The 21,927-nt window shown below is 40.0% G+C and overlaps 1 long non-coding RNA gene across 1 annotated transcript; it reads left to right on the forward strand.

The window, feature by feature from the left end:
- The first annotated feature begins 6,331 nt into the window (after nt 1–6,331).
- On the forward strand, nt 6,332–21,571 carry LOC107768277 (uncharacterized). Its single transcript, XR_012710930.1, has 3 exons — nt 6,332–7,265; nt 7,753–7,874; nt 21,264–21,571. It is a non-coding gene; the product is annotated as an uncharacterized LOC107768277 (long non-coding RNA).
- The last annotated feature ends 356 nt before the right edge of the window (nt 21,572–21,927 follow it).

Raw genomic sequence — 21,927 nt, forward strand, 5'->3', positions numbered from 1 at the left:
GCCGTCGGTCACCAAAATAACACCCTAGAACCCCCTGAACATCCTCTACACAAATCTGACCTTAGTTTCCTTCGAATCAGACCCCAACTCTTCGAATACTAAATCGAAGGTGGGTCTGAAAACTCAAATCTTTCCAATGGCTTCCAAAATAACACCATAGTACCCCCTAGCATGCCTCGTTATGGATCTGAAGTTTGTTTGGCTTGAATCAGTTCCGAGCTTCTCGAATCTTCTTTTGAAGATTCGGACCAAACAAGAACAAACTCAGATCCATTCTAAACTGACACCAAATGACCCCTAGGCTACCCTCACCCTTGTGTCATATTTGGTCCCCCTCGAATCTGACCAGAAATGGTTAAGTCCCAAATCGAACCTTCAAGAACCCTAGAAATACCAGATTTTTGGATTCTGTTCACTTCAGACGAAAGATTGAGGTTTAATCGACCTTAGTCGAAGTATTTTCAGTGGAAAATACTTCGACTAAGGTCTGTTTGATTTCAAACAAAATCCGAAGCCAAGTTGAATTCGAGTTTGATTAAAATCCAGAGGTACTGTTCTATTTCTGTTTGTGTATTCTGTATGTATTTTCGTTTGTTTTAATAACTTGTTAATTTTCTACATTTTTTGTTTTGATTAATTCTGTCATTTTTTGTCTCATACCCGTCTATATGCTCAAAATATGAAATTGTTTCTGTTGTTCGTGATTATTTACAATGTGAGTAATCGACTCGATTAAGTTCGTCGATTAGTTATATTGTGAATTCTCATTTATGATAATGCTAATGGAAACAGTCTGCCTCTATTGTTTTAGACTGATTATGGACAAATGTTGTAAATAGTCTACTGATTAATATTTGTCAATTAAATCATGTTTGTTTGCAAATCAGTAAATTCAAATGTATGATGTGTATATATTGTTTTCTGAACAGGGCATTGTCAGTATATTGACAATGCTCCTGTGTATGTTTGATCTTGATTCAATGTTTAAGTCCAGTCTGAATTGTTATAATGATTTCATTGATATGTTGTTATGATGTTAGTTCTGAATTCAGTGTGATTTTACAAATGTTGATTAGATGTAATTGTGTTAGAAGGTTACATTCTTAGTTAGGATTCAGTCCAAAACTTTAGGATTGGTTATAGTTGCTTAAACAGATTTTAAAATCTGTATTGTTAGATTCTGAATTTAAGGCAGTAATAATAGTAATTACAGTAGGAAATCTGGGACATTTTCTGGGATAAAACAGTAAGGGTAATGTGACATAATAGTGGGCTGAAAGTGGTTTGTTAATGGTTTTAATTTAATAGGATAGTGGGAAACAAAGGGTAATGGGCTGCTGAAAAACAGGATAATAGCACTCAATAGGATTTAAAGTATTCAAAAGTAGTTTTAATGGAAGCTTTTTGATTTTAAAAGGAGAAAAGGGTCCAAGAAGCACTAAAAGAGTATAGGACCAGCCCTGTATAAATACAGGGAGCTGGACTGATTTAAGGGACAGACGGGAGTAGATTTTAAAGAGAGAAAAAGAGAGTGTGAAATTGAGGAGGAAAAATCAGAGTTTAAGGTCAGATTGTAAAGAGAAAGGAATAAGTTTTAAGGATTAGATTTTAAAACTGAAGAGGAGGGCTTTCAGACAGAAAGGAAAGAAGAGAAGAAAACAGAAACAAAAAAAAAATCAGAAATAGGAATCCGAAACAGGAAGAAACTGAAAATCTGAAAAAATGTTATCCTTCTAGAATCTGTCCGTTGTTTGTTTTTTTTGTGGATATTATTCAGTCTGAATCTGAAATCTTTCCCTCAAGTGTCTGTCACTATTCATCTGGGTTAACGGGTCTTGTTCAGACTTGCTGTGTTATTGGTATATTCTGCTGGTTTTGTTACTGCTGCAACTGCTGAAAATTTACTTCTTCTACCTTCATTTTCAGGTACATATCTCTTAAATTCTATGTTGGAAAGAGATTCAACATGACAAATAAATAAAGTTTGAATTGTAATACTATCTTCTATTCATTTAAGTTCTTTAGTTAATAATTTCAGCTTTGGTTTCATGTTGGTTAACCAGTAGTGAGTTCGACTCGATGGCTACAAGTTAATTGTCTTATTTTGAAATTCATATAAAACTTTGTAATAATGTTATCCATGTCAAAATTTCATTAGTTTAGTTATCTTTGAGTTGTGTAAATAGGAAGCATGGCAGAAAGTTGGCTTTTATTTACACTTTATGGTATTGTTAGCTAGTTATAGTATAATATGGAAATATCAAGGAAAAATACGCTATTGGTTTATTTTGTTAGTAAGTTAGTTGTTGTTGAAAGCTAGATGATGTTGGTTGTAATTTGCTATCTTTTGGCACAACCTTGGTTGTGTTATAATCAATAGTTGAAAGACGCGTTAGTATAATCCGCTATGTTCACAATGTCAAATATGATGAGTAATATTGTATGCAATATCTTTTTATTAAGTCAACATGAAGATTTGTTTTCTTTCCTAATAATAAAGGGCCTAGGAACTTATACAATGTGAAAGATAATGCTTAGTAATAATTCATATAGATTGAGAATCAAATTGGTTTGATTATATATATCTATCCCAACTCAATCATAAGCATAATTAATTAAAATAATTTCGCCTATTAGATTAAAAACGAGTATATGAGAATAAGTTGAGATGTACATGCACAGATTGCAACACTTTAAATCAATGGTAAGTAAAAAATAGAATTTGCACTAAATAAAAATAATGAAAATTCTTGGAAAATATTTCTTCCCTTTATGAATCATTTGTTTTTAAGTTTCATATGCAATTCATTCTTTGGTAGATATATAATGTTGTATTTGCCGAAAATAGTGTTAATCATATTTTTTTCTTTTCTTTGAATTTGAATAGTTGGGCTGAATATAATTTATATCCGGAAATTATAATCGACGGTCTATATTTAATAAATTGTGAATTCTTTTAAAAGAATTCAAAGCTCCCTTAAATGTGAATTTCTCAGGATTTTCATATAAAATGTGTAGATATAATAAACAATTTGTGAAAAATCCATAATATTATTACAAAGATTTTGCGCAATTAGGGATGCGTTCGCGCACCCTGATTATATTAAAAAAAAATTCGGATTATGCGTACGCGCAATTTCGAGCGAATGTTTAATAAAAGGATTTTTCCAAGGATGTTAAAATAATTTCATATAGCCCGAGGTGTGCAGTTCATTATTTAAATAAAAAGGGTGATGATGTTCCTGATTTTATTTTAAATTTCGAACATATATTTTTTATAAAAAAACTATAACATGGACAATTTTATTGTGTACACGTACGCGTGGCATGATCCCCGATGATTATAAAAAGTATATAATACGAATATACGTACGCGTAATTCGTCCATATAATTGTAAACAATAAGTAAAAAGCGGTAGTAAAATCATGCAATAAAAACGTATTTCGCAAAAATCAAGATAATTAAGCCAATAATAAAAACAATTAAGCGACCGTGCTAGAACCACGGAATTCGGAAATGCCTAACACCTTCTTCCGGATTAACAGAATTCCTTACTCAGGATTTCTGGTTCGCAGAATAGTAAACAGAGTCATATTCTCCTCGATTCAGGGATTAAAATTGGTGACTTGGGACGCCTTAAAATTCCTAGGTGGTGACTCTGAAATAATTAAATAAATCCCGTTTCGACTGTCCTTCAATTGGAGAAAACTCCACCACGCGCCCCGCGGGCGCGGTAAAAAGGAGGTGCGACAATTGCAACTTTGGATATCACCCTTGTTCTTATATAACAGGACCGTCGTACTCCATCTCCATTCTTTGGGCATCTTCTTTGTCCTAAAAATGACATTAAATAACCAGTAAGCCACTCCAAGCCCGCCTTACCCACGTTCTTCCAAAATTTCATCGGAATCTCATCTGGACCGGTCGCTTTCCCCCTGCACATCTTACGCATAGCCTCCTCAACCTTCTCGACTCTTATACGCCTACAATGCTTAAAGTCCCGATGATTCTCGGAGTGTTATAAATTATAAGTTAACTAGCTCAATGTTCTTACCCCCTCTTCGTTTAAGAGTTTATGAAAGTAAGTCTATCATCTTCGTCGAATAAGTGCCTCATGCAACAAAAAATTGTCTTCCTCGTTCTTGATGCACTTCACTTGATCCAGGTCACGTGCCTTCCTTTCTCGCACCTTGGCTAGTCTGTACAACTTCTTATCCCCTTATTTGCCTCCAAGTTCTTCCTACAACCGTTCAAACACAACAATCTTGGCCGCTGTAAACGCTAACTTCACTTCATTCTTAGCTATCTTATACTTCTCCCTATTTGTCCCTTTTCCTCCTCGTCCACGTTTTCCAACAGCTGCAAATATGCCCATTTTTTTGGCTTTCACTTTGCCTTGATTCTTAGTACTCTACCACCAATCTTCTCTGCGGGCACTAAATGAGCCCTTCGATACCCCTTACCTCTCGAGCAGCCTCCCTAATGCAATTCGCAGTTGCAGTCCACATACCACTCATATCTCCACTACTCCTCCATGCTCTCATAGCCAGCAACTTATCCCCAACTCATATGCTCTATCTTTAGTCAAAGCTCCCTAGCTGATCCTAGGTAGACCAAACACAATCCTCTTTCTTCGCTTCCTCATGATCTCCAAGTCCTTGACCAACAGCTTATGCTGAGTCGTGAGGTTCTCACTCGGGATGACTTTGCAGTCTACGCACTAACCTTTATCAGACTTCCTGAAGAGTAGATAATCAATCTGGGTCATGGCCATCGAACTCTGCAAGGTGACCAAGTGATCTTCCTTCTTCGGGACTTGAGTTAGCTATCACCAAATCAAAAGCCCTAGCAAAATCCAGTAGTGAAGTTCCACCTCCGTTTCTAACTCTGAAACCAAAGCCGCCATGCACGTCATCGTAGACCCAAATGTCTCCCCACCCAATGTGGCCATTGAAATCTCCTTCTATAAATAGCTTCTCAATGTGCGAAATACCATGCACAACCTCATCCAAATCCTCCCAGAAATGCCTTTTGACCTCCTTGTCCAAACCTACTTGAGGTGCGTACACACTAATCACGTTTAAAGTAAAAACCTCAACAACTAGCTTAATGCTCATCAGCCTGTCGTTCACCCTCCTAACCTCCACCGCTAGTTTTCGAAGATCCGTATAAACCAAAATACCTACCACATTCTTGCCCCCCACGCGTCCAGAGTACCAGAGCTTAAACCCGTCTATATCCTATGCCTTATCTCCCACCCATCTAGTCTCCTGGAGACAACCTATATCGGTCTTCCTCTTATGGAGAATCCTTGCTAACTTTATTGACTTCTCCGTCAAAGTCCCTATGTACCAACACCAAACTCTCAACCTGGAGCATCCTTACCACCCCTACCCCTTGTCCCTACCCTCACCCCTTTGGACCCCCATCTCCCTTGAGGACATGACCTTACCCTGCCATCATTCAGTACAACCACTATAATCTAATACTCCCTCCGTTTCAATTTATGTGAGTCTGTTTGACTGGGCACGTAGTTTAAGAAAAAATGAAGACTTTTGAAATTTGTGGTCCTAAACAAATTAAAAAGAGGCCTAGGGAATTTGTGTGGTTATAAAAGCTTCTCATTAGGGTTAGAATTATAAGTTTAAGCTAAATTGTTTTCAAATTTAAAAATGATTCATTCTTTTTGGAACGGACCAAAAAGGAAATAGGTTCACGTAATCTGGAATGGAGGGAGTACACACTAAGCAGGAACTACGATAAAAGCAGCAGCAAACTAATAAACAAGGCAAACAGTCCGAAATTAAAAGGCACAGAAGTAGGGATAGAACTAATGAACTAGGAATGATAGTAGCAGCAACATATGTGAGACTAAATACCCTAAAGGATGCTAAAAAAGTCCGCAAGCAAATACAAGTGAGGTAAAAAAATTAACCACAATTAGAGCACAACGACTAATAAAGAACACGCTAGGAACAAAGCAACAGATGAATAGGATATCGAAAATGAAAAGTAACAAAACAAGAACACACTAAGAACAAAGCAACATGTTTTAACATAATATATGAAAAACTGAATGTAACAAAACAAGAACACGCTAGTAACAAAACAACAGGTTTTAACGGAGTATATCGAAAGCGGATTGTACAACAAATCTAATATTGTCCAAACGGTAAGAATTATCTTGTTATATTTCATTTGTACTAAGGAGTACTAAAAAGGAAAAGAAAAGAAAATACTGCTTACCATTGTTGGCTTTCCTTTTTTCACGGTTGTTAATCGCATATAACTTACCATGAAAACAAAATTAATATCTAAATTTAAATCATATCTTGTCCTTTTCGTTTTATGTGAGGTGTCCTGTTGAATTTGGAACTTAGAAATAAAAGGAAAAGATTTGAATATAAATTAATTATATGTACAGTACTAAAATCGCCTTTACCAATAATTTTTTGAGAGATAGTACGCGCACATATCTTTTTATCTTTCAACTCTAATAAAAAATTTGCTTTTATACTAATAGCCTGTTTGGCCAAGCTTATTTTTGGCCAAAAATGTTTTTTTTTTTTGCCAAAAGCAATTTTGGGCAAAAATTAAGGTGTTTAGCCAAGCTTCTAGAAGAAAAAAAAGTGCTTTTGAGGAGAAGCAGAAGCAGTTTTGGAGAAGCAGAAAAAAATATCTTCTCTCCAAAAGCACTTTTTAGAAAAATACACTTAGAAGCAGTTTTTTAAAGCTTGACCAAACACTAATTGCTGCTCAGAAGTGCTTTTCAAACTAATTAGTCAAACACAAACTGCTTCTCACCAAAAGTACTTTTGAGAAAAACACTTTTGGAAAAAAGCAATTCTCAAAATAAGTTGATTTTTGCAGCTTGGCCAAACGGGCTATAAGTCGGCTCCAACAAGTCATGCCAAAAATCTACTTATTTAGAAGCGGGAGTTGAGGTGTTTTTCGTCGTCCTCACAGGTATGTTGGGAATTCTGCTGGAGAATATCAACAGCTGCATTGGAGTTGGCAAAATTTTTATGATGCCCTTGTTGGTAGTTTTATGATTTCACTTTTCTCTCACTTAGTATAAATAACAGTAAAACCAAGGGCAAAGTTAGACTTGAAAAGGTCGCAGTACCATGGGACCCACAACATTTATGCCAGCAGAGACCTGTCATCATTTTTGATAATAATACGAAAACGTAACAAAATCCTAGGCTTTCAGTCCTTTCTCTCATCTCCGCGTGAAGCTCTCTTTATCCGGTGGAATCTACAGGTAAGTTCATTCTTTCCCTCTCACTACAACTATCTTAATAGGTATGTGGTCGATTAGGAATGCTTGGGCTGCAAATTTTAGTATTTTAATCTTTCTTTGGGTATCTTTTTGGTTTGTTGATTTCTTTTAGAAAACGTTTGTGTTTGTTCGACATTTCATTTTTTAGCACCGGGAACAACTACAGTTCCCAGGTTTCTCGTCGAGTTAAAGCGTTTATTTGGATTTCTTCTTCTTATAGGAATTGTGTGGTCACATAAAGTTCAGTTATTGCCTATGGGCCATTAGAATGAGTGTTACCACTCGCTTTGCACTTAATTGGTGGAGTGTGAAGCCCAAAATTTATTTAATAGCACCTCATTCAATAAAACTTAACAAAGAGAATGTAAATTTTTAATATCCACTTGGATTAGGAAGTGTCATAAAGGCAAAATCAGTGACATATTTGACGTTTCTATCCATTAATTTTTAGTTGTTATTTTGTTTGAAGATTGGTCAAGGAGCTATTTTAGCTGATCATTTGGGGAGCGAGCGGTCTTAACGATTTACATCCAGTCAGATCGAAATCGCTTTCAAGACAATGGCTTGCCACGACATAGTTTTATTCGATAAGTTATTTTTATTTTCTTATTATACTTGGTCAATATTATCAATTAATTTTCTAACAATGACTGGTTTACTCTTGTCTTTTGTTGTGTTGTGTGCATCCGTAGAGTTGTCCTTAGTTTTTATTTTTTCCTTCTTTCAAAAAAAATGTTTTGAAGGCATTATTCCTATGGAATCTCTCTCACCTTCAATTCTTATGAATGAAATATTAGGAAATCCTCACAAAATGTATAGAATCCAATGACGACCCCCTCCCCTCATAGAAAAATGGAAAAAATTAAGGAAAAAAGAAGAGTAATGAAACAAGAAGAAATAACAGAAATTAAGTTGTGGTCTGAACTAATTGCACGTGATTATAAAAATATCTTTTAAGATAATATTCCACTCAAAACGTATACAAATATGGTTGTATTTTGTGGTTTACTTGGTATACTATGGACTTAACCTTGATACTTCAGCCTTAACATGCTATTTGATACTGCTACATAGGCGAACTCAATTTGCAACTTCCATTCTGAATCTTAATTTTTAAACATTTAAGTTGAGATGTTGTAGTCAGATCATTGTGATCAGACTTCTTTTCTGACATTGATCTGTAGGCCTAGGTAAGAATGTAAATAGTTATCAATACAAAAGTTTTCACAAGCATATTTACTGAAATCATTGATCATTTGGAGGTGCAGTCATCTATATTATAACCAGCCTGCAAGAACATAATAATACGACGAACCAGTCTTCAATTTTCTTACACATGCTGTTGGTTAATTGCAAGGAAGTTAGATTTGATACGCTATTATGTTGGTAAGATTTGGCTGAGGGTTTCACAGATAATTAATTTTGTCCATTAACTATGGTCCTGGAGTTGCCACTTTTTATCTATAAATAGAACGCTGGCTATAACATAGATGGCTGCACTTCAAAATGATCAATAATTTCAGCAACTACGCGTATCTACATTCTTACTCAATCCTACAACGAAGAGCTTTCTGGTTTAGAATTTGATTAGAGAAAGGTATATCTAATAATTATAATTCCCTCATTTTCCGTGGGATTACCTGGATGAATGTGATAATTGATTAGTGAACTATCAATTTGTTATCAAAGAAGGGAATGTTGGAGTGATTTCATTCCCAAGCATTCAATGTCTGAAGGCAGGGGAGTTCTATTTGTGTCACGACCCTAACCCCGAACCCGGTCGTGATGGCGCCTCTCGTGAAGACAAGGCCAGCCAAACCAAAGCAGAACACCTCGTTTAAACAGCTAAATACCATAAATAGTTCTAAAAAATGATATAATAACCATAATTTGCAGAAGTAACGATAACAACAGTAGAAACCATCCCGACACAGCCGAAATCGGGGTGTCACAAGTCATGAGCAACTAATAAAACTGGATACCGGTCTACTAGATACGAAATCCGATACAGAAGTTCAAGGACATGAAAATAGTAAGATAAGGGAGGCACGGGGCTGCGGACGCCAACAACTACCTCGTAGTCTCCGAAAATACTGCCTGGACTGTGAGGATCAACACTCAGGAGCGGACTTTGCGATGCCTGAATCTGCACACACGGTACAGGGAGTAATGTGAGTACTCCGACTCAGTGAGTAATAATCATAAATAATGGCTGAAAGCAAGAAAACACGTAAAGGCACAAAATAATTCTATATCAAGCAGTAAAAATCACTTAAAACAGTAAATCAGTGAAGACGACAAGTGAAATCTCTTTAAATCAGGTAAAATGATAATTTAGCAGGTAAGTAACAAGCAAAAATTCACCCCTCGAGCACAATGTTAATCTCTCAGAACAGTATCAGCTCCTCGGGCTCACTCTCATCACTTGGTGCTCGTTCTCAGCTCTTGACCCATATATCTCTCATAAAAACAGAAATCAGAATAACCGCTGCCGCGTGTAGCCCGATCCATAAAGATAATCGACTACGCTCACTGGGGGTGTGCAGACTCCAGAGGGGCTCCTACAGCCCAAGCGCTATATTGCTGCGGCGTGCAGCCCGATCCATAACATATATAATATCCTCACCATTGGGTTCTCAACCCCACTTAGTCATTATCCTCACAACCTCTCGGGCACAATAATAGAAGATAGGGATCTCAGCCTACAAATTCCTCTCATTTAGGAATAATATGACAAAACCGGCTCGAATTATTTAAAACAGAGAGAAACATGACTGACGATACGATTTTTAACAAGTATAGTGAGGAAAATCAGTCAAAATCCCCGAAGGGTTCAAATAGTTGGCACGAAGCCCAAATATGGCAATTAGCCCCAAATCATGATGATAACAAATAAGTTTCAGCCAAATACGCGGTAAAATCACCAGTCGGGACGGACCAAGTCTCAATCCCCAGTAGTAAAAGACCCCACGCTCATCATCGATCGTGTGTCTCACCTCAATATAGCACTACGATGTGCAATTCAGGGTTTCAAACCCTCAGAGCATCATTTACAATCATCACTCACCTCGAACCGGCTAAATCTCTATCTCGTGATGCCTTTACCCCTCGAATCGGCCTCCACGCACGTCGAATCTATCCAAAATCAGAACAAATACATCACAATAGGCTAAAGGAAAAAAGCCCAAGCGAAAACAATCGAATTACAACAAAATTCTAGAATTTGGTCAAACCCGACCCCTGGGCCCACATCTTGGAATTTTACAAAATTCACAAAACTCGAATCCTTATGCTCTCACGAGTCTAACCATATGAAAATTATCCAATTTCGATACTATTTGGTCCTTCAAATCATCATTTTACATTTTTGAAAGATTTCAAAATTTTCTTCCCAAATTCCATCCCAAATCACAAATTAAATGAAGAATTCAATGATATATTCATGTACTCTAGCCAAATCTGAGTTAGAATCACTTATCCCCGATGAATTTCTTGAAAAATCTACGAAAAATCGCCAAAATCCGAGCTGTGTAGGTCAAAATATCAAATAAAACCCAAACCTTCATATTTATAGAGTACCCCACAGATCTCCACCTCCGCGGGCCGTACAAAATCGACCGCGGTCCGCACAAAACCAGTGCGGTCCGCACAAAAACGACCGCGGCCGCATAGACTTTTCTCTATAATGACAGACTTTAGTATTTTGGTCATAACTTTCCCTATAGATGTCCAAATTGCGATATCTTTCCTTTTCTGGAAACTAGACACGAAGGGTTACAACTTTTTGTTTTAATCATCTCAAAATTCCTTATAGTTCAAAAGATATGAGCTTCCAAAGTAGTACCAGCGGAATGTTCTTCACCGCGACCGCACACCATTTTGTGCGGTCCGCACAACACCTACCGCGGACGTACACCATTTTGTGCGGTCCGTACAGCACATACCATGGCCGCACTTCTTTTTATGCGGACCGCGTGGGTGAGTTATGAGGCCTGCAACCCTTCTGGACCCGCTACAGCTATGATTTTTGGCCTAAAACATCCCGGAACCTACTCGGAACTCCCGGAACTTTAAACCAATTGTACCAACACATCCCATGACATCGTTCAAACTTGTTCAAAACTTCGGAACGCTCACAACAACATTAATCACCAATTTAACATAGGATTCAAGCCTAAGAACCCCAAGAACTCTTAAATTATGCTTTCGATCAAAAAGTCTATCAAATCTCGTCCGAATGACCTAAAATTTTGCACACACATCCCAAATGACACAACGAAGCTACTGTCACTCTCGGAATTCCATTCCGACCCCTATATCAAAATCTCGCCTATCAACCGGAACCCCCAAATATCAACTTCGCCAATTTAAGCCTAAATCTTCTCTACAACTCCAAAACTCATTCCGATCGCGCTCCTACGTCACAAATCACCTCCCGAAGCTAACCAAACCATCAGAACTCACTTCTGAGCCTTCTAACACATAAGTCAATATTCGGTTGACTTTTCCAACTTAAGCCTTCTTAAAAGAGACTAAGTGTCTCATTTCTTACCAAATCCTCTCCGAACTCGAACTAATAAACCTAATCACATAAAACACGGATAACGAAGCGTAAAGAAGCTAAAATAGGGGAAAACGGAGCGGTAACCATGAGACGACTGGCCGGGTCGTCACATCCTCCCCAACTTAAGAAAACGTTCGTCATCGAATGAGTCAAGAAGCATACCTGAAGCCTCAAACAGGTGAGGATATCTGCTCCGCATCTCCCGCTCGGCCTTTCAGGTAGCCTCCTCTATGGGCCGACCTCTCCACTGCACTTTCACTGAAGCTATACTCTTTGACCTCAACTTCCGAACCTGACGACCCAAAATAGCTACTGGCTCCACATCATAGGTCAAATCATCATCCAACTGAACCGTGCTGAAGTCCAAAACATGAGACGGATCCCCAATATACTTCCGGAGCATAGAAACATGAAATACTGGATGTACACTCGACAAGCTGGGAGGCAAAACAAGCTCATAAGCCACCTCCACAATCCTCCGAAGCACCTCAAAAGGCCCAATGAACCGCGGACTCAACTTCCCTTTCTTCCCAAACCTCATAACACCCTTCATGGGTAAAACCTTCAGCAAGACCTTCTCACCGACCATGTAGGACACATCTCGAACCTTCCGGTCCGCATAACTCTTCTGACGCGAGTGCACTGTGCGAAGCCTCTCCTGAATCACCTTCACCTTCTCTAAGGCATCTTGAACCAAATTTGCCCCCAATAGTCTAGCCTCGCCGGGCTTGAACCAAACAACTGGAGATCTACACCGCCTCCCGTACAAAGCCTCATACGGAGCCATCTGAATACTCGACTGGTAGCTGTTGTTGTAAGCAAACTCTACAAGCAGTAGAAACTCATTCCATGAACCTCCAAAGTTAATAACACAAGCACGCAACATGTACTCCAATATCTGAATCGTACGCTCGGACTGTCCGTCCGTCTAAGGATGAAAAGCTGTGCTCAACTCCACCTGAGTACCCAACTCTCGCCGAACAGATTTCCAAAACTGGGAAGTAAACTGAATACCTCTATCTGAGATGATGTAAATCGGAACACCATGCAACCGAACAATCTCCCGGATATTAATCCCTGCCAACCGCTCTGAAGAATAGGTAGTACACATAGGGATGAAGTGCGCAGACTTGGTCAGCCGATCCACAATCACCCAAATAACATCAAACTTCTTCAAAGTCCGAGGAAGTCCACTCCCACTTCCACTCGGGAATAACCATCTACTGAAGCAAACTACCCGGTCTCTGATGCTCATATTTTACCTGCTAATAGTTGAGACACCGAGCTATAAATCCCACAATATCTTTCTTCATTCTTCTCCACCAATAGTGCTGACTCAAATCCTAGTACATCTTCGCGGTACCCGGATGGATAGAAAACCGCGAGCTTTGGGCCTCCTCCAAAATCAACTCTCTAAGCCCATCCACATTGGGCACACAAATCCGGTCCTGCATCCTTAACACCCCATCATCACCGATGGTCACATCTCTGGCATCATCATGCTGAACTCTGTCCTTAAGGACAAGAAAATACTGATCATCATACTGACGCTCTCTGATGCGATCATATAAGGAAGACCGAGAAACCACACACGCCAACACCTGACTGGACTCCAAAACATCCAACCTTACGAACCTATTGGCCAAGGCCTGAACATCAACTGCGAGGGGTGTCTCCCCAACTGGAATATATGCCAAACTTTCCATACTCACTGCCTTTCGGCTAAAAGCATAGGCCTCCACATTGGTCTTTCTCGGATGGTACAATATAGTGATATCATAATCCTTAATCAATTCCAACCATCTCCGCTGCCTCAAATTAAGATCCTTTTTCTTGAACAAATGCTGAAGACTGCGATGATCGGTGAATACATCACAAGATACGCCATACAAGTAATGCCTCCAAATCTTCAATGCATGAACTATGACAGCCAACTCCAAATCATGAACATGGTAGTTATTCTCACGGGGCTTCAACTGACGAGAAGCATAAGCAATAACTCTACCCTCCTGCATCAATACACAACCAATCCCAACTCTCGAAGCATCACAATACACAATATATGAACCTGAAGCTGATGGTAAAACCAATACTGGAGCTGTGGTCAAAGCTATCTTGAGATTCTGAAAGCTCTCCTCACACTCGTCCAACCATACAAATGAAACACCCTTCTGAGTCAACTTGGTCAAGGGCGATGCGATAGATGAGAATCCCTGAACAAACCGGCGATAATAGCCTACTAACCCAAGAAAGCTACGAATCTCTGTGGCTAAGGACGATCTAGGCCAACTCTGAAGCACCTCTATCTTCTTTGGATCCACCTGAATACCCTCGCTTGATACCACATGCCCCAAGAAAGCCACGGAATCGAGCCAAAACTCACACTTGGAGAATTTTGCATAAAGCTTCTCCTCCCTCAATCTCTGCAATACAACTCTCAAATGCTTCGCGTGCTCCTCCTGACTACGCGAGTACACCATAATGTCATCAATGAATATTATAACGAACGAATCAAGATAAGGCCGAAACACGTTGTTCATCAAATGCATGAACGTTGTTGGGGCATTGGTCAGCCCAAAAGACATAACAAGGAACTCATAATGACCATATCTGGTCCTGAAAGCAGTCTTAAGAATATCTGAATCCTTGATCTTCAACCGGTGATAACCTGAACTGAGATCAATTTTGGAGAACATCCTCGCTCCCTGAAGCTGGTCAAATAAATCATCAATTTGAGGCAAAGGATACTTGTTCTTAATTGTTACCTTGTTCAATTGCCTATAATCGATGCACATTCTCATTGTGCCATCCTTCTTCTTCACAAACAGAATGGGCGCACCCCAAGGTGACACACTAGGCTGAATGAACCCTTTATCTAGGAGTTCCTGAAGCTGTTCTTTCAATTCTTTCAACTCTGATGGTGCCATACGATACGTCGAAATAGAAATAGGCTGAGTGCCCAGCACCAGGTCAATACCAAAATCAATATCCCTGTCCGGTGGCATGCCCCACAGGTCTGCAGGAAACACATCGGGAAAATCCCTCACAACTGGAATAGAATAAATGCTAGGAGTCTCAGCTCCCACATCCCTCACAAACGCTAAATATGAAAGGCAACCCTTCCCAACCATACACTGGGCCTTCAAAAAAGATATCACCCTACTAGGAACATAATCAGTCACACCACGCCACTCGATCTGTGGTACACCCGGCATAGCCAAAGTGACTATCTTAGCATGACAGTCTAGAATAACACAACATGGAGATAGCCAATCCATGCCCAAAATGACATCAAAATCCACTATGCTTAATAGCAATAGATCCACTCGGGTCTCCAGACCCCCAATATTCACCACATATGACCGGTACACACGGTCTACAATAACAGTATCACCCACCGAGGTAGATACACGAACAGGTAAAGCAAGAAACTCACGGGGCGTACTCAAATAATGAGCAAAATATGATGACACATAAGAAAAGGTGGAACCATGATCAAATAATACAGAGGCATCTCTGTGGCAGACTGAAACAATACCTGTAATGACAACATCTAAAGCAATGACATCTGGCCTGCCGGGAAGTGCATAGAAACGAGCCCGGCCACCACTTAATCGACCTCCCCCTCTGGAGAGACCCCTGGCTGCCTGACCCTCACCTCTAGCTGGCTGGGCGGGTGATGAAGTAACTGGAGCAAAAGTCGAGGGCTGACCCCTCTGCTGAGATGAACTAGCAATATGACGAGGACACTGCCTCCACATATGTCCAAACTCTCCACACTCAAAACAACTCCTAGGTGCTGTAGAAGGGCACTGAAGGGAACCCCTCGCACCGGAGTGACCAGCTGATGCACTCGGCATAGAAGAACCCTGAGCTAAAGGGGCACGAGATGAACTCTAGGCTGGAAGGGCACTAAGTAATGACTGGCCCTGCTGAGTACCGTGATAACCATGACCCGAAGATGCCCCACGATAACCTGGGCGGGCTGACTGAGCAGGCCTGAAAGAACGACCTCTACCATGCTGGAACTGGCCCCTCGAAGGAGCACCACTGTATCTACCAGATCCTCCTCGAGGCCTCTTGGCCTTCCTCTCCTCTCGATCCTGACGGCGAACCATCTCAATCTCACAAGTGATATCAACCACCTCCTCGAACGTAGCACCCAACACCCCCTCTCGGGTCATAAGAATATAGAGATTATAGTTAAGGCCATCAACAAATCTCCTAATCCTCTCACGATCTGTCGAAACCATCCAAATGGCATGACGGGCCAACTCAGAAAACCTTGACTCATGCTGTGGCACAGTCATATCCCCCTATCGTAACCACTCAAATAGTCTACGCAACTCCTCTCTACGGGACTACGGTACATGCTTATCCAAGAAGAGAGTGGAGAACTGCTGCCAAGTAAGGGGCGCTTCTCCAACCGGCCTACGTCTCTCATACGCCTCCTACCAAGTGAAGGCAGCCCCAGAAAACTGAAAGGTCGTAAATGCCACACCACTAGACTCAAGAATCCTTGCTGTACGGAGCATCCGTTGGCACTTATCCAAGAAACCCTGGACATCCTCGCCCTCTGCTTCGCTAAATGTCGGAGGCTAGAGTCTACCAAACCTCTCAAGATAACGCTGCTCATCATCCGGCATAACTGGCACAACAAAATCCTGAGCTGGTGCAATCGGCTGGGATGGAGGTGCCCCCGGCGTCTGAAGTCCCTGCACTACCTGCTCAGGTGAGCGAGCAGCGGGGGTCTGATTCTCGGCCTGTGAAGTAGCTGCTGCTGTAGTGGCTGAAACTGCCTGAGCCAGGCCAGTGCAAACTGATAAGATCTGTGCCAAGGCCTCCTAAAGACCCGAAATCACGATGGGCACAGCTGGTGCCTGAACTGGTGCTGCTGGAGCATCCATAGCTGGAGCCTGATCTGGAGTTAGGGCAGCTTGTGGATCTACAGGTGTTGCCCTTGCTGCTCTGCCTCTGCCATGACCACGACCGCATCCACGACCTTTGGTGGTCTCAGCTGGTGCCACTGGTGGTCGTCCACCTCGTCCGATAGCTCGTGTCCTCACCATCTGTGAGAGAATGGAATAACAGAAGTTTAGTACTTGGACCAAGAAGTTCGAACGACAAGAATTTCAAGAATATAAAGTTTTTCCTAAGGGTTCTGCAGCCTCTCGAGGATAAATATAGACGTCTCCGTACCGATCCGTGAGACTCTACTAAACCTGCTCAGACTCTTGAGACCTATGAAACTTAGGCTCTGATACCAACTTGTCACGACCCTAACCCCGAACCTGATCGTGATGGCGCCTCTCGTGAAGACAAGGCCAGCCAGACCCAAGCAGAACACCTCGTTTAAACAACTAAATACCATAAATATTCTAAAACATGATATAATAATCATAATTTGCGGAAGTAACGATAACAATAGTAGAAACCATCCCGACACAACCCAAGTCGGGGTGTCACAAGTCATGAGCAACTAATAAATTCGGATACCGGTCTATTAGATACGAAATCCAATACAGAAGTTCAAGGACATAAAAATAGTAAGATAAGGGAGGCACGGGGCTGCAGACGCCAACAACTACCTCGTAGTCTCCAAAAATACTGCCTGGACTGGGAGGATCAGCACTCAGGAGCGGACTCTGCGATGCCTGAATCTGCATACACGGTGCATGGAGTAATGTGAGTACCCCGACTCAGTGAGTAATAATCATAAATAATGGCTGAAAGCAATAAAATACATAAAGGCACAAAACAATTGTATATCAAGCAGTAAAAATCACTTAAAGTAGTAAATCAGTGAAGACGACAAGTGAAATCTCTTTAAATCAGGTAAAACGGTAATTTAGCAGGTAAGTAACAAGCAGAAATCCACCCCTCGAGCACAATGTTAATCACTTAGAAAAATATCAGCGCCTCGAGCTCACTCTCATCACTTGGTGCTCATTCTCAGCTCTCGACCCATATATCTCTCATAATAACAGAAATCAGAATAACCGCTACGGTGTGCAGCCCGTTCCGTACATCGCTGCGGCGTGCAGCCCGATCCATAAAGATAGTCGAGTGCGCTCACTGGGGGTGTGCATACTCCGGAGGGGCTCCTACAGCCCAAGCGCTATATTGCTGCGGCGTGCATCCCGATCCATATAAGTATTGCTGCGGTGTGCAGCCCGATCCATAACATATATAATATCCTCACCATTGGGTTCTCAACCCCTCTCAGTCATTAACCTCACAGTCTCTCGAGCACAATAATAGAAGATAGGGATCTCAGCCCACAAATTCCTCTCATTTAGGAATAGTATGACAAAACCGGCTCGAATCGTTTAAAATAGAGAGAAACATGAGCGAGGATACAATTTTTAACAAGTATAGTGAGGAAAATCAGTCAAAATCCCCGAAGGGTTCAAATAGTTAACACGAAGCCCAAATATGAAAATTAGCCCCAAATCATGATGATAACAAGTAAGTTTCAGTCAAATACGCGGTAAAATCACCAATCGGGACGGACCAAGTCTCAATCCCCCGTAGTAAAAGATCCAACGCTCATCATCGGGCGTATGTCTCACCTCAATATAGCACTACGATGTGTAATTCGTGGTTTCAAACCCTCAGAGCATCATTTACAATCATTGCTCACCTCGAACCGGCTAAATCTCTATCTCGTGACGCCTTTGCCTATCGAATCAGCCTCCACGCGCGTCGAATCTATCCAAAATCAGAACGAATACATCACAATAGGCTAATGGAACAAAGCCCAAGCAAAAACAATCGAATTACCACAAAATTCTAGAATTTGGTCAAACCCGACCCCCGGGCTTACATCTAAGAATTTGACAAAATTCACAAAACTCGAATCCTTATGCTCTCACGAGTCTAACCATATGAAAATTACCCAATTCCGATACCATTTGGTCCTTCAAATCATCATTTTACATTTTTGAAAGATTTCCAAATTTTCTTCCCAAATCACGAATTAAATGATGAATTCAATGATAGATTCATGTACTCTAGCGAAATCTGAATTAGAATCACTTACCCCGATGAATTTCTTGAAAAACCTTTGAAAAATTGCCAAAATCCGAGCTCTGTAGGTCAAAATATCAAATAAAACCCAAAACCTCGTATTTATAGAGTACCCCACAGATCTCGACCTCCGCGGGCCGCACAAAATCGACCGTTGTCCGCACAAAAATGACCGCGGCCGCACAAGCTTTTCTCTGCAATGATAGTCTTTATTATTTTAGCCATAACTTTCACTAGATATGTCCAAATTGCAATATCTTTACCTTTATGGAAACTAGACACGAAGGGCTACAACTTTCGTTTTTGAATCATCTCAAAATTCCTTGTAAATCAAAAGATATGAGCTTCCGAAGTAGGACCAGTGGAATGTTCTTCACCACGGCCGCACACCATTTTGTGCGGTCCGCACAGCACTTACCGGGCCGCACACCATTTTGTTCTGTCCGCACAGCACATACCGCAGCCGCACTTCTTTTTGTGCGAACCGTGCGGGTGAGTTCCGAGGCCTGCAACCCTTCTGGACCTGCTACAACTATGATTTTTGGCGTAAAACATCCCGGAACCTACCCGGAACTCCCGAAACTTCAAACCAATTGTACCAACACATCCCATGACATCGTTCAAACTTGTTCAAAACTTCAGAATGCTCACAACAACATCAATCACCAATTTAACATAGGATTCAAGCCTAAGAACTGCAATAACTCTTAAATTATGCTTTCGATCAAAAAGTCTATCAAATCTCGTCCGAATGACCTAAAATTTTGCACACACATCCCAAATGACACAACGAAGCTACTGTCACTCTCGGAATTCTATTCCGACACCTATATCAAAATCTCTCCTTTCAATCGGAACCACCGAAATATCAACTTCGCCAATTTAAGCCTAAATCTTCTCTACAACTTGAAAACCCATTTTGATCGCGCTCCTAACTCACAAATCACCTCCCGAAGCTAACCGAACCATCGGAACTCACTTTCGAACCTTCTAACACATAAGTCAACATTCGTTTGACTTTTCCAACTTAAGCCTTCTTAAAAGAGACTAAGTGTCTCATTTCTTACCAAATCCTCTCCGAACTCGAACTAATCAACCTGATCACATAAAATACGGATAACGAAGCGTAAAGAAGGTAAAATAGGGGAAAACAGAGCGATAACTCATGGGACGACTGACCGGGTCGTCACAATTTGATATGAAGGCTACACAATAATTAAACAAAGCAGTCCAAATGCAAGTAAAGATGCTTCCAAGGGACAATTCCTATTAGGGGATAACTTACCTTCCTCTCATGCTAGGAAAGATAAACTTTTACACAATTCCAAGGAAGATGTGGTGAAATTGATATGAAGGATATATTTTTGCTGCATCAGTTATCCTTTGGCCATATATCAATATAAGTTCACCTTTAATTATGGTAGTATGTGTTACTTATAGCAACTGAAATAATAATATCAATTCTTCTTTTTATTTTGTTGGTACTCTTGATTTGGTAATATATAACGAATAAAGATGAATTGAATAATTCCTATTTCATGAATCATCACCAGAATTATAATATTGTAATAGCTCATAGAAATTGAGAAGGCGCAAATTGTTCTCTTATATGATCCTCATCAATATAGTATGTGGTTCTAAAAGGTTTATAATATGTGTAATAGCATCTTGTTTTTTAAAAGGATTCAGATATACTATAAAATAAACTTTCCTACTTAAGTATATTGTTGTCCATTGTTCAACTGAAAAGGTTTAAGGTGGATTTTGGACCATTATTAGAAAATAAATATTTGAAAAGTTATTTGCAAGAGTCTTTTAATGAATGTTCTTTAGTTCATTAGCAACCAATTGTATTTATAGTGGAGTCGTAGGTTGTTTGTTGGTGATGAGTCAGTTATTTTCCCTTGGTACTTTTCATTTTTTGTTTATTCAGTGATAATATATGTGTATGTGTTATGTATCTGTGAAAGTCTCTAGGCATGCTGCACTTATAATTAAACAAACCATATTGATGAAGATCACCTAATTACAATGCATGCATGTTATGGTAGCGAAGAACAATACTACTCTGTTAAACTCTTAAAACACAAAAATGATTAGCTACAACATTAAGCATGGCTAAGAAGCCAAATTGACCATGGTGAGTGCCTTTTGGCTTTATTTGTTTTCTGGCAAAGAAATGTACATTAGTTAGAGTGGTCTATAACATCTAGGATTTGTTTGTTTTTTGGTTGCAAATCCTGCTATTGATTGTCTTAAGAAAGTCTTACATTAGGTAGCACACACTATCATTCAGAGATAACTGGAGAAACATTATATTTGCTCTTTTTTTCTTCTTCCTGTGTAGTCTAAATGTGATATGTATGCACTGACATGACTTGAAGCAGCTCTCTTGAAGTATGTCACAAGCTTTGTTGATTCGGGATTCACAGGAGATGAATACAGGAGTGGAAAACGTGCAGGAGAATTCGAAATTTGACTTACAAGAAGAAACATGTGTCTACTGAATACGTATCTGTGATTGTAGTTTAAGTTTGCTTTGTAATTTCAGTTTGTTCGGATTGTCGTTGACGAGGGGAGCTAATAAGAGATTTGGTGGGAATTTAATATGTAACACATATTATTCTTTTCATTCAATCACAACTATTACTGAGAAATTCAAAAATGGCCAGATTTACAAGTTGTCATTCAAAAATAGGCAAATTTACAAGTTGTCATTCAAAAATAGCCACTGTTTCAAAAATAATCGAAATTTAGCCACTTTTCATGTAAAGATAAATCTGAACGAAAACACTGTTCAAAATTCGAAAAATATTCCAACATAATATACTGAAATTCCAGTATAAGTATACTGGAACTCCAGTATATTGGAACTGGAGTTCCAGTATAATATACCGGTCCAGCATAATATGTTGGAAGTTCATACACAGGTGCTCCAATTTCTAGCATATTAGATTGAAACTTTTCGCGTGTTGGAGTTCCAACATAATATGCTGGAAGTTCGTACACAGGTGCACCGATCTCTAGTATATTATACTGTAACTTTTCGTG

Source organism: Nicotiana tabacum, chromosome 1 (genome assembly GCF_000715075.1).
Source record: "Nicotiana tabacum cultivar K326 chromosome 1, ASM71507v2, whole genome shotgun sequence".
NCBI classification, from domain to species: Eukaryota; Viridiplantae; Streptophyta; class Magnoliopsida; order Solanales; family Solanaceae; genus Nicotiana; species Nicotiana tabacum.